Source organism: Orbicella franksi, chromosome 10 (genome assembly GCF_964199315.1).
Source record: "Orbicella franksi chromosome 10, jaOrbFran1.1, whole genome shotgun sequence".
NCBI lineage: Eukaryota > Metazoa > Cnidaria > Anthozoa > Scleractinia > Merulinidae > Orbicella > Orbicella franksi.
In genome coordinates this window covers 26,532,184-26,545,844 of record NC_138154.1, presented here as the reverse complement: position 1 = coordinate 26,545,844, position 13,661 = coordinate 26,532,184, and the positions used below count along the sequence as shown (strand labels likewise).

Below are 13,661 nucleotides of genomic sequence, written 5' to 3'. Positions count from 1 at the left end.
TACAACAACTTCAAAAACTTTTAGTTTCGTACTCACGCTGTTTGGGAAACTGCGACTTTTTCCCTAAAATTGTAAATACAATCTTCAGTTATATATATATATATATATATATATATATATATATATATATATATATATATATAAAGTTAAGATGCTTCGAGCCAACAGGGATGCCACGCGACAGAAGGATCCAAAAGGATTCGTAGTCCAAACCTCGAGTAATGAAATTTGTAGGCAATTGTGGAAAACGAGGACGGACAACTTCGAGCGAAAAAAATATATATATACAGTAAAAAGTCTAAGAAATCTAAAAAAAAGTTTAAAACTTTAATAAAAATAAACGTTTCGGTCAAAGACCTTCATCAGTTGCAGTGCAAGTGAATAATAAATTACAATAACCTTAAATAAGTTTACAGTATAAAAAATGACATAATATTACAAAGATGATTACATAACAGGGCGTGGTAACACATGAAAACGAAAAAATTAACCAATGATAAACAATCGGTGATTACTAAGCGAGATACTATGACAATGCGGTACAAAACTCAAAAGACACAAACCAAATAAGAATAAATAATCGAATATAATACAAATAAGATTAATATCAAAAAAGTAACGCGATTCGTCGAGTCAGCCGAAAGTGTGAAGGGACCCGCGTGTAAAATATTCAATGTTCAAAAAAGGCGGTCCCAAAATCCCCAAACAAAGCCCTTGAAACTATGCCGCGGCAAGGCACAACAGGCGCCCTAAACAGGGCCCTTAAACAACAATAATGTAATAAATTCCCCGATGGGGGCCCCTGAGAAAACCTAGCGCTAACAAAGCTAACAAGATCCAAGGTCAGGGCCTTTGAACACCTGAACTAAGATAACCGCCAAATTTGCAAGTTATTTTTGCGCTAATTGTAGTTTATTCTTTTTTTCGAGTGGAATTCCTGACGTTTATTCAAGCCAAAAGGTGCCAGAGAGAACAACTGTGCACTCCAATATGCCTCTTTAGTGATTAAAAGCTTTTCGATGTTACTTGTATTGTTTGCATTTATCTGCACTTGATCAATACACTGGAAAGAAAAGTCGTTTAAGTCGTGCGGTGTTCTGTTGAAATGCACCGCTACCTCACAAGTCTTTTTCTTGGTCAGCATAGCAGACTTGTGGTTGCGAAATCTAACTCTAAAATCTGTTGTTGTAGAGCCAATGTATTGTAAGTTACATTTCTTACACGAAGCCAAATAAATGACATTTTTTGAATCACAGGAAAGTTTCAATCGTATCTTATAGCTCTTGCCTGTTTGAAAACTTTGGAAAGAATTTGATTCAACAAAATAGTTGCGACAGAGATCACATCTTGTTCTTTTGCATTTAAAGCAACCCTTAACCTCAACAACCTCTTCAACCTTAGTGTTAGAGCCATGACGAGATGGCGCTAACAACTCCTTAAGGTTTTTAGATCTTCGAAAAGAGGCTATGATGGAATTTGGCGGAAAAAATTCTTTTAATTTGGGGTTGGATTCCAAAATACCTAGGTGTTTTCTGATGATGCGACCAACATCAGGTAAATTTGGATTAAATGTTGTTACAAATGGAAACAATTTCTTCTCAGCTTTGGCACGAGTTCTAAGTAAGTCAGTTCTAGATGTAGTTAAGGCTTTAGAAAATTGATCTTCCACTAGTTTTGTGGGATAACCCTGATTGACTAGATAACCCTTGTATTCAGTTGTTCTCTCGGCAAGAAATACTTGTTCAGAGCAGTTTCTCTGTAACCTAGTTGCTATGCCATAAGGGATAGCCTTGAAAACGTGTTTGGGGTGAGCACTTGATGGTGGAAGATACAAGTGGCTATCAGTTGGCTTTGAATAAACGTCTGTCTGGATGAAACCCCCGATGAGATGTAAAGTTAAATCTAGCACGTGAAGCTCGCGTTCAGAAAAAACTAATTCAAATCTAATGGTAGGATATAGGGAATTTATAAAGTCAGTAAACTCATGCAGTGCAGGAAGGCCTTGTTGCCAGAGATCAAAAACATCGTCACGGTATCGCCACCATAAAGTCGGCTTTATGGGGCCAGAAAATTTAGCTTGATAATCTATTTCCCCCATGGCAAGATCCGCGTAACTACAGGCGTTCTTTGGGCCCATGGCTGTGCCATGAATTTGCAGGAAAAAGTTTTCCTTAAAAACCGAGTGATTGCTCTTCAAACAAATTTCTACTGCTTCTAAAATGCAATTAATGGATGGAAGCTGGTTTTCTCTGGCATTCAGTGCCTTCTTTACTGCAGTAAGACCGAGTTGATTATCTATGTTAGGGAACATTGACACAACATCCCAAGAAACTAAAAGGGTGCCTTCGGGAAAAGGGCCACTCCTGTTAAGATCCTCAATTCTATTAAGTAAATCGGTCGTATCCTTGATGAAAGATGGCAACTTACGAGCCAACGGTTGCAAGTAAAATTCACTGAAGGCTGAAAGATTTTCTATGGCCGTACCACAACACGATGTGATAAGCCTGAGTGGATTCCCTGCTTTGTGGGTTTTAATATTACCGAAGGCGACCCCTGGTTTGGCTTTTTTGTTAATTATCCAATTAGCTAATTGGTCTGAAATTTCACCTTTTTAGCCACTTGATAGCCACTTGTATCTTCCACCATCAAGTGCTCACCCCAAACACGTTTTCAAGGCTATCCCTTATGGCATAGCAACTAGGTTACAGAGAAACTGCTCTGAACAAGTATTTCTTGCCGAGAGAACAACTGAATACAAGGGTTATCTAGTCAATCAGGGTTATCCCACAAAACTAGTGGAAGATCAATTTTCTAAAGCCTTAACTACATCTAGAACTGACTTACTTAGAACTCGTGCCAAAGCTGAGAAGAAATTGTTTCCATTTGTAACAACATTTAATCCAAATTTACCTGATGTTGGTCGCATCATCAGAAAACACCTAGGTATTTTGGAATCCAACCCCAAATTAAAAGAATTTTTTCCGCCAAATTCCATCATAGCCTCTTTTCGAAGATCTAAAAACCTTAAGGAGTTGTTAGCGCCATCTCGTCATGGCTCTAACACTAAGGTTGAAGAGGTTGTTGAGGTTAAGGGTTGCTTTAAATGCAAAAGAACAAGATGTGATCTCTGTCGCAACTATTTTGTTGAATCAAATTCTTTCCAAAGTTTTCAAACAGGCAAGAGCTATAAGATACGATTGAAACTTTCCTGTGATTCAAAAAATGTCATTTATTTGGCTTCGTGTAAGAAATGTAACTTACAATACATTGGCTCTACAACAACAGATTTTAGAGTTAGATTTCGCAACCACAAGTCTGCTATGCTGACCAAGAAAAAGACTTGTGAGGTAGCGGTGCATTTCAACAGAACACCGCACGACTTAAACGACTTTTCTTTCCAGTGTATTGATCAAGTGCAGATAAATGCAAACAATACAAGTAACATCGAAAAGCTTTTAATCACTAAAGAGGCATATTGGAGTGCACAGTTGTTCTCTCTGGCACCTTTTGGCTTGAATAAACGTCAGGAATTCCACTCGAAAAAAAGAATAAACTACAATTAGCGCAAAAATAACTTGCAAATTTGGCGGTTATCTTAGTTCAGGTGTTCAAAGGCCCTGACCTTGGATCTTGTTAGCTTTGTTAGCGCTAGGTTTTCTCAGGGGCCCCCATCGGGGAATTTATTACATTATTGTTGTTTAAGGGCCCTGTTTAGGGCGCCTGTTGTGCCTTGCCGCGGCATAGTTTCAAGGGCTTTGTTTGGGGATTTTGGGACCGCCTTTTTTGAACATTGAATATTTTACACGCGGGTCCCTTCACACTTTCGGCTGACTCGACGAATCGCGTTACTTTTTTGATATTAATCTTATTTGTATTATATTCGATTATTTATTCTTATTTGGTTTGTGTCTTTTGAGTTTTGTACCGCATTGTCATAGTATCTCGCTTAGTAATCACCGATTGTTTATCATTGGTTAATTTTTTCGTTTTCATGTGTTATCACGCCCTGTTATGTAATCATCTTTGTAATATTATGTCATTTTTTATACTGCAAACTTATTTAAGGTTATTGTAATTTATTATTCACTTGCACTGCAACTGATGAAGGTCTTTGACCGAAACGTTTATTTTTATTAAATTTTTAAACTTTTTTTTAGATTTCTTAGACTTTTTACTGTATATATATATTTTTTTCGCTCGACGTTGTCCGTCCTCGTTTTCCACAATTGCCTATATATATATATATATATATATATATATATATATATATATATATATATATATATATATATATATATATAACGTTTGATAAAGCAAGGACGGAACAACTTTTGACGGTAAAAAAAGTTCAAAAGTTAAAAATTTAATAGAAAAACGTTTCGGTCTTAGACCTTCATCAGTTACAAGAGAAAAAGGACGAAAACTAAGTTTAAATACGGTTACAGTGTGGGAGATTACGTAACGAAATGAAAAATACAATATTGTGCTATTAATAAATCGTGATTAATACAATACAGGAAGAAAATGCAAAACGAGAAATACAATGCTGTACTATAAATTGCGTCATACAGGGTGATAATTAATAGACCAAACGAAAAGAATACAATACTGTGCATAAATTACATTATAGAGCGTGATAATTGCAGAACTGGGTTAAATTCAACCTAAAAACTAAAAGAGTTAAAATAGATAAAACGGACTCTTGCAATGCGGTAAATATAACGGGAAAAATAGTTTGCAAAGATAAGCAGTTGAAAAAAAAAAAAAAAAAAAAAAAAAAAAGAAAAAAAGAAAGCTACGTTTACGCTGGACAGGGTTAATAACAAAATCCCAAATCGAGGCCTTTGGAGCATTAAAGGGTTGACAAACAACAAAATCCCTGGAGGGGCCCTTAAACAATAAGCTGTAATAAGATCCCAGGCAGGGCCTTTGAGCATACCTAACACCCAAAAAGCTGACAAAATCCAAGGAAGGGCCTTTGAACTGCCTTATGGCGCGAACGCAGATTTACACAAGAGAAAGTTAATTATAGCAAATTCTGTTTTTGGAGTGAAATTCTTTTCTTTTATTTAAGCCATGGGGAGCCAAAGAGAACAGTTGAGCACTCCAATAAGCCTCTTTTGTAATTAAAAACCTATCGATCTCGTCTGAGTCATTAGGGGCCTGCACCTGATCAATGCATTGGAATTCAAAATCATCCAAGGAGTGTGGAATTTTATTGAAATGTACTGCTGCCTCACAAGTGGTTTTGTTTGTGAGCATAGCAGACTTGTGGTTACGAAACCTAACCCGAAAATCGGTGGTAGTTGATCCTATGTACTGTAAACGACATTTCTTGCAGGAAACTAAATAGATCACGTTTTTAGAATCACAAGAAAGCCTTGAATGAATGGTGTATTTTCTGCCCGTTTTAAAACTTAGAAATGATTTAGATTCAACAAAGAAATTTCGACAGAGATCGCATCTATTTCTTTCACATTTAAAGCAGCCATTATTTGGCTGAATTGTTTGTCCCTCATCGGCGGTTTTAAAACGAGATGGTGCTAATAATTCTTTCAGGTTTTTTGTTCTACGAAAAGATGGTATGATAGAGCCTTGAGGGAAAAGTTCTTTCAATTTAGGGTTGGATTGCAAAGTCAACAAATGCTTTCTAATTATGCTACTCACATTAGGCAAATTAGGATTAAATGTGAGAACAAATGGAAATAATTATAATAATAATACTCAACTGTTCTCTCTTGCCGAGAGAACAGTTGAGTACAAGGGTTATCTTGTTAATCAGGGTTATCCCTCCAAATTAGTTGACGATCAATTCTCCAAAGCCTCCACCATTTCTAGGAATGATTTACTACGGCAACGCGGAAAACAATCGAAGAAATTATTTCCATTTGTTCTCACATTTAATCCTAATTTGCCTAATGTGAGTAGCATAATTAGAAAGCATTTGTTGATTTTGCAATCCAACCCTAAATTGAAAGAACTTTTTCCTCAAGGCTCTATCATACCATCTTTTCGTGGAACAAAAAACCTGAAAGAATTATTAGCACCATCTCGTTTTAAAACCGCCGATGAGGGACAAACAATTCAGCCAAACAATGGCTGCTTTAAATGTGAAAGAAATAGATGCGATCTCTGTCGAAATTTCTTTGTTGAATCTAAATCATTTCTAAGTTTTAAAACGGGCAGAAAATACACCATTCATTCAAGGCTTTCTTGTGATTCTAAAAACGTGATCTATTTAGTTTCCTGCAAGAAATGTCGTTTACAGTACATAGGATCAACTACCACCGATTTTCGGGTTAGGTTTCGTAACCACAAGTCTGCTATGCTCACAAACAAAACCACTTGTGAGGTAGCAATACATTTCAATAAAATTCCACACTCCTTGGATGATTTTGAATTCCAATGCATTGATCAGGTGCAGGCCCCTAATGACTCAGACGAGATCGATAGGTTTTTAATTACGAAAGAGGCTTATTGGAGTGCTCAACTGTTCTCTTTGGCTCCCCATGGCTTAAATAAAAGAAAAGAATTTCACTCCAAAAACAGAATTTGTTATAATTAACTTTCTCTTGTGTAAATCTGCGTTCGCGCCATAAGGCAGTTCAAAGGCCCTTCCTTGGATTTTGTCAGCTTTTTGGGTGTTAGGTATGCTCAAAGGCCCTGCCTGGGATCTTATTACAGCTTATTGTTTAAGGGCCCCTCCAGGGATTTTGTTGTTTGTCAACCCTTTAATGCTCCAAAGGCCTCGATTTGGGATTTTGTTATTAACCTTGTCCAGCGTTAACGTAGGTTTCTTCTTCTTTTTTTTTTTTTTCAACTGCTTATCTTTGCAAACTATTTTTCCCGTTATATTTACCGCATTGCAAGAGTCCGTTTTATCTATTTTAACTCTTTTAGTTTTTAGGTTGAATTTAACCCAGTTCTGCAATTATCACGCTCTATAATGTACGATGGCCCAGAAGGTTCACAGTTCAGTTGTGAATTTTCACAGTTCAGTTGTGATTTTTCACAGTTCAGTTGTGATTTTTCAAACAGTTCAGTTGTGATTTTTCACAGTTCAGTTGTGATTTTTGAAACAGTTCAGTTGTGATTTTTCCTAGTTCATTTGTGATTTTTGAAACAGTTCAGTTGTGATTTTTCACAGTTCATTTGTGATTTTTCACAGTTCAGTTGTGATTTTTGAAACAGTTCAGTTGTGATTTTTCACAGTTCAGTTGTGATTTTTGAAACAGTTCAGTTGTGATTTTTCACAGTTCAGTTGTGATTTTTGAAACAGTTCAGTTGTGATTTTTGAAACAGTTCAGTTGTGATTTTTCGGTTGGACGAAAAAGACTGGAACTTAATAAACATACGGGAACTCAGACAGGCGGGTGTTTTTCTCCCGCATTTTGGAAGGCGGCAAAGTTGTCGTCTAGTTTGTGTTTGGCAGTGTTTGGCGTTTTTAAACGATGGATGCTATAATAAGGCAAACTGTCCGAGAGGAAATAAGACGTCAGGGTGAATCTGCCTCTACGAGTTCTAAAGCAGCGACCAGTGAACCAAACCAACGAACGGTAAGCCGACTGTCTGGATTGCTCGACCGCATCAGAGGTCAGTCAAGAGGGAAGAAAAGAAACACCGATAAAGAACATCGAATCCAAGTTCGCTGGATTCATTACGACAAGAAGTCAGAAGTTTTTGTTCCAGTTCGTCAGAACAACGGTGGCGGAAACCGGTTCGTTGCTTATACTGCGTCGGAACCTCCCACAGTTGAAGAACTTAAGCAAAAAGCCACTACTTTGTTTTTCCCTGACGGGAAAAGTGCTTTCGCTGGCTCTGTTGACGACATGCTCCTAGATATCTGCGACACAACCCAAACGGCCATTATTGCAATTCGATTTCCTGGTGAAGGAACTATTGAAAGTTGTTTAAAGGAAAATGATCTCTATCCGTCGACAACTTACCTCTATCTAAGATCACAGCACCAAGACACATTCTTTTCACAACTTAAAGCAGAGGAGGAAAATTTTGAACGGTCAGTCAACCTGAATACTTCGCAGGTAGCATCAGGTGTTGGTAAGCGCGTTGTTTGCTCAGTATGTAGCTGTACGTATTTGGAAGGTGAAGAATGCATTCGATGTGAGCAGAACAGAGAATATGAGTTTTCTAGGATCGCTGATGGGGGGAATTCGTGTACTACAGAAACCCCAGAAACACCAGAAAACCCAGTTTTACTAACTATGGATGAAATAAGATCTAGGCGGGTAGCACTACTTTCAAATGGTGTAGCTGAAACCGAGGCAGAAGGATCGCATAGCAATGTGGCTGATGAAACCAGTTACCCAAGGCTTACAAATGAAGAGAATTGTAGTCGTGATGAAGGCTCTGTAGAGCAGGATTCTCCATGTCCCTCTTCATCAAGAGATCTTCCAGAGAGAGTTCTCACAGTTCACAGATCATGCATAAGAACTGAATTGATTGAACATTTTAAAGACCCAAGTGTAATGAACTGTAATATTGATTTTAGAGTGATTAATGAAAAGGGAGAGTTTGAACAAAGTGTGGGTGTTGGGGTAATTTGTGAAGTGTACACTTTATTCTGGAGTGAATTTTCCATCTCCATGACTATAGGAGAGAGAGAAAGGGTTCCCTTTGTTAGACATGACCACTTTGTTGAGGAGTGGGAGGCTGTGGGGAGAATTTTAGTTAAAGGGTTTGTGTCTGTCTCCTATTTTCCCACCTTTTTGTCAAAGGCTTTTTTATGCTACTGCCTCTTTGGCAACCAAGTTCCAGATTCCATGTTTGTTGATTCATTTACGAAATACCTATCTCCAGTAGAGGAAGAGTTCATCGTAGATATTATAAGGAAGAATCAGCCTCCAGATGAGGAAGATGAATTTACTGATTTTCTTGAAAGATTCAAGCGTAGAAGGGTGGTTACCATTGAAAACCTTAGCCAAGTCATTCTTGAAATTTCCAAGCAGGAACTAGTTCAGAAACCACATCTCATGATTTCATCTTTGTAACCTTTTGTACAGCAGTTGAAGCAGTATCCCCAGTTCCAAACTATTTCAGCCGTTGAGGGCTTCTATGATAGTCTTAAACCTACAACGAAAAAGGTGCTCTCTTGTCTCACCTCAAATCCACAAAGTGAAGGAGAGAGAGATGCATTTAAATTTTTGCAGCGATTTGTAAGAGGTCTGGAGATGCCAAAACTCCTACAGTTTTTGCGATTTGCAACAGCTATGGATATTATGATTGACAAGAAGATAGAAGTTACTTTCATTAAGTGCGAGGGCTTGAGTGTAAGACCCATTGCCCACACCTGTGGACCCCTTTTGGAAATTCCATCCACATATGCTAACTTTGTGGAATTAAGGGAAGGGTTCATGAACATTCTTAATCGGGACAACTGGGAAATGGATATTCTATGAAAGAAACTCTATTGGCCTAGGTTTTTGATCGATGTTTTTCTGTCACAAACTAACTGCCGAAGGGTTGAATCATACCCTGTGAATAACAGGCTATTTAATTGGAATGCACAAAATTGGTGTCTGAAATGACCTAAAATCTCTATTATTTTTGTGTGTTCTCAACTATGTACTGTTGTAGTTTTAACTAAGGCAGCCTCAGAACCAGAGGTCTGTGTCAGCCGTGTTTTCAAGCTAGGCAGAACGTTGTGTTAGTCTGTTGTACTTTAGGTGTGAAGTTCTAATTTCAGGGTAGACCATAAGAGGTCTTGGGAGGAGGTGACTGTGCAAGAAAAATTTTAAAATGCTGAGATTTCAGGCTAGGGAAAGTAGCATGCACTGAACATTTTGTTAAGATCCCAGACAACTTGTTTAATTGTCAAAGTTTACTTTAAGTTGTTGACATAATAAGTGTTTGAGTTCTAGCTTTTGTCAATTCCAGTTAACACACCAACCCAGTTATGTACGTATTTAGCGTTTCTGGTTCTTAACATTTAGAGTGGCTTACATGTAGACAAAAACACACTTGTCATTTGCTAAATAAAATGGTTATTATTATATAGAATTTGAGTCCTCATTTCCCCCCAGTGCTTATTACAGGTTGGCTGCTTAAAGACCAGGCAAACTGCTAGAAGATTATTTTACTAGTATTGGTTTTCTTCTTGTTTTTGTGAAAACCATGACACTAAACACATCTAGGTCTCAGTTTAAAAAAGTGTATCAAATACCATCCCTACAGCGTAAGATGGAAGATAATTTTTGATGTTGCCTTGTCTTCCCTTCTAAGATATCCCATTAAGGACTCTACATTCTCAGTGAGAGGGTGGGGTAATGAAAATCAATGTTCATACATACAGGTGCAATTTGAAATATGGCAATACCTCGTATTTTTGGTTACAAAACTGTGGAAGAACACGTTCGAAGGATATGCTTTGAGAAAACTTATGTTAGCTTTTCCACCTCTTTGAGGAGTCTCATATAGAGATCAAGAGCAGAGCTAACATCGTGTGGCTCTGGAAGTTCGTTCATTCATAATAGTTAGAGTAAATTCCTTGAAATCCTCACTGTAGTCAGGCGGGCACATTGTGGAGTGATCATAGGACTCCTTAAGGTCATCTTCGTCTACATCCGTTGTATAGTCATCTGTATTGTAAAGGTGAGGTAGAAAAAACATGCAATCAGGTCGTCCCCGAGGACCACTATTGTTTCCAAATTTGCTTGACAATATTCTGTGTTGATTCCACAATTCCGCCACTTGATGTAGCTCATTTCTTAGAATAGACATGAAGCAAAATCGAATGCAGTCAACACTGATGACCTGGATCTGAGTCAATAAATAGACCCAAGTCACGCAGATCTTTAAAAAAATTAATCCACCAACCAGGACCATCCTTAGCTAGATGTGACCAATAGGCTTCAATTCTCTGATTTGCTGTGGACCTGCCAGTGAGAAAACACCCAAGACCTGCATCCTCGTCACTGTGGCTCGACCTCAGAAATGTATGTACTGCAGTAACCATGCTGTTCTCAGTTCCGTCGTCTGATCTCACTTTTCTCGGTAAACCACCGATTTGTTTTACCGCATCAAGGCAAAATTTAGTGATAACTTCAGGGTTGTTATTTGTGGGACCAACCTCGAGCCAAATTAGCCTCCTTGAAAATCCATCGATGGCTCCATGCACACAGAATCCATAAGGTTTCAGTTTAAGGTTTCAGCCATCGATGTGCCAGACAAAGTTGGGCCCTTTTGCACGGTATATTCTTCGGCGAAGTCTCTTCCTTTTTCTGCTCTCGACTCCCTCTGGATCCAGCTCTCTTAAAAGTTTCATGACTGTTATTCTCTTTACCATATATCCTTTCCTTCCCAGTCTGGCCCATATCCTGCGGTAGCCTACAAAGCAGCCACTGCCACCGAGCTCTCTCTCTATGATCCCCTTTAGCTCATCAAGAGGCATATTCGCGGGACGTCTTGACAAGCCTAAGGTTCGAAGTCGTCTTTTCAGCGTTGATATACTTATCGTTATTCCGTGAAGTTTTAAAAATTCCAGCATTTCCAAGTTGCTGTATCCCTGTTTAAAATAGCTCGATATCAATTCCAACTGGTCATCCTCTAAAACACCATTCACATTCATACATGGTGAATAAACTAGTAGCGGCATCTTGTAACTTCTTCTAGAGCACCGTTAAATATAACTGCACGTCTCAAAGATGGCTGTTATGCTAAGTTCGAAAACTCCCGCCTTTTCTAGACTTAGAAGCCCGGATATGACGGATGAAGTGCCAAGGGCGGAGCTTTTGTTCCAAAAGGTCAGAATTGAACTGTGCGGAGAATCACAACTGAACGTTTTTCAAAACTCACAACTGAACTGTGAAAAATCACAACTGAACTGTTTCAAAAATCACAACTGAACTGTGAAAAATCACAACTGAACTGTGAAAAATCACTACTGCACTGTTTCAAAAATCACAACTGAACTGTGAAAAATCACAACTGAACTGTTTCAAAAATCACAACTGAACTGTGAGCCTTCTGGGCCATCGTAGGGATACTACTTTTCGTTTGAGTATTGGCACTGTTGACAGCTTGGCGCTGCTGTCAATTACATGTATCCATAAACAGAAAGCTGGAGTGAATGTTTTGACCTTTGAACAATAAAATCTTGTATAATTCAAATTCTGGCACGAAAGTTTACACGGCGCGCTCGAGATCGAGATGGCGGTTTTCAAGCTTCCATCTCTTTCTCTCAAAAAGCGAAGACGGCAGTTATCTTTGCTAGAGTTTAGGTGGAATTCTATAAGCCTAAAGAAAAAAATAGGAAGCGGAACTTTTGGAACAGTTTATTTGGCTAAACGCACCGACGAGGAGCAATGTGTTGTTATAACTAATGTTTGAGAAATTTACAGTCATTCGTTCAACAAAAAAATGTTGAACAAACTTGTAGCACCGGCTCAAGCAATTCATTTTCTTGATTCGAATTAATCCTTTTCTTACCAAGAAGTGTTACAATATTGCATTTATATACGTTGTGATAAAATGTAGAGGAATTATTTCTTTGTGTGCTTTCATTACAGTTAATGTTGAAGTGAATTAATCGTAAAACTAAAGAGTGAATTGTTTGGAATGTATGTAGAAGTAAATGCATGTAAAAGTAAAGAATGAATTATTTGGAATGTATACTATTGGTATTCTGTTTGCTCGAAGGATCTGTAAACAAAATAAAGTTTATTGTTTTACGTTTGTTTTACAATTTTTTACAAATCCACCTTCTGCACAAACTAAAAAAACAAAGATTTACGGAATTAAATAACAGTTGATTTTGTTAGCTGCTTGCACAAACTTCTGGTTAATTATATTGTAGGATAACATCTGGTTTTCTTTCAATACTGTTACGTTCTTGCCGCTTATTAATTGTCCCCTGGGTGCCACAATCTTTAGCTTTTATTGCACGGTTTTAGATTTGATCTGCGCGAAAAAAACATTCCGTACTGTTCTCGTTGCGCGCTTTATTTATAAATTATCATTTTTTACAAATGCATGTTTTACAAATCCACTTTTTACAAATCCACCTTTTACAAATCCATGTTTTACAAATTCATCTTTTACAAATCCACCTTTTACAAATCCATGTTTTACGAATCTATGTTTTACAGATCCACGTTTTACAAATCCACCTTTTTCAAATCTACCTTTTACAAATCCACTCCATGTTTTACAAATCCAATCCATTCCACTCTAGTCCACTCCAGTCCATATTTTACAATGTGCGATTCATCAGCTCAAAAAGCTCAAAGCCAGGGGTGTTTGTTGGCTTTCTTCTCGCTTTTAAGAAATGCCTGGCTCCATATTGTTCAGTTTCCTTTTGCCGAAAAGGCCGTGAAGGATCGAGAGCTCAACCACCAAAAACTTCTACCATGTACACTTTGTTTTCCATTCTTCGGAAAACCGATCCTTGGAAATTTGATGTTTTTAAAAGTAGCATATCTGCCCTCGAAGCGTCGCTTCTCGGGCAAATATTTGTTTTAAGAACAACAAATTTCCGCAGGGCGACCATCAGCCGATAGTTCCTCGACAGAAACACTCTATTGTTTTTAAACAATTAGTGTAACAATAGTGAGTAACGTAGTCAATCCGAGAACGAACGGCATTCGTGATGGTGAGTTCCTTTGGGGCGTCGTTAGTTTCGGAACTTTAATATCCAATAGTATTGA

General features: G+C 37.9%; 1 pseudogene; it reads right to left on the bottom strand.

Annotated features, from left to right (window-relative positions):
• Window positions 1-9,706: 9,706 nt before the first annotated feature.
• On the bottom strand, window positions 9,707-11,856 carry LOC145499493 (uncharacterized; annotated as a pseudogene).
• Window positions 11,857-13,661: the final 1,805 nt, after the last annotated feature.